This window comes from Triturus cristatus, chromosome 12, assembly GCF_964204655.1.
Source record: "Triturus cristatus chromosome 12, aTriCri1.1, whole genome shotgun sequence".
NCBI lineage: Eukaryota > Metazoa > Chordata > Amphibia > Caudata > Salamandridae > Triturus > Triturus cristatus.
Window position 1 is genome coordinate 720,535,150 of NC_140595.1, and position 782 is coordinate 720,535,931.

Genomic DNA, 782 nt, shown 5'->3' on the forward strand with positions numbered 1-782 from the left:
TGCAAGCGTATCCTCTTCCAATCTAAAGATATGCTAAGGCAAATTTTGTTTTTAAGAGAGAAAGTAATCTTGGATGGACCCCTTTATTATAGAGCTCTTCAAGGATTAAAGATAAGGCACTTACAAAGGAGTCTCAAATACTCAAAGATGGTAGACTTCTGTAATATGGGTCGTAGACTAAAAGCAGTGCAAAAACAGAGTGCAACAGGGTCCAAAAAATTGAGTGCCACATGAGAGTTTGCATGCAAGCGTATCCTTTTACAGATCCATAGATATACTCGTGCAATTTTTGTTTTTAGGACAGAAAGTGCATGATGAAAAAAACATTGTTTTTAAAAAGCGCATTGCAGAATATCACTACTTTGATGTGGGACAACTTGAAAACTTTCATACAAAATATTTGCACAAAGCTTATAGTAAGTTGTTGTGGCCGAGTGTTTAAGGTGAAGGACTGGAAATCCATTGGGGTCTCCCCGTGCAGGTTCGAATCCTGCTGACAGCAAGAATCCTTTTATCATCAGCTACAATTTCAGAAGTTAACCTTTAGTATTTCTTCCATGTCAGTTTTATAAATAGGTGGGCTTTTTTCAGGGCCAGACTGGGAATTCAAAGCAGCCTTGGCAATTTTGACAGACCAGCCCCCGGGGAAAGGAGTGGTGGGGACGGGGGGCAGAAACTGTGAAGCGCTTTTGTTACTGGGTGCTAAATCGACCCCCACCCTTCCAGCCTCCCAGGGAAATGCTTGATGCTCGGTAGAGGCAGCCCGGCCCTTAATGTTACAG

At 42.2% G+C, this 782-nt stretch overlaps 1 non-coding gene across 1 annotated transcript; it reads left to right on the plus strand.

Moving 5' to 3' along the window:
* The first annotated feature begins 420 nt into the window (after window positions 1-420).
* TRNAS-GGA (transfer RNA serine (anticodon GGA)) lies at window positions 421-502 on the plus strand. Its single transcript has one exon. It is a non-coding gene; the product is annotated as a tRNA-Ser (tRNA).
* Window positions 503-782: the final 280 nt, after the last annotated feature.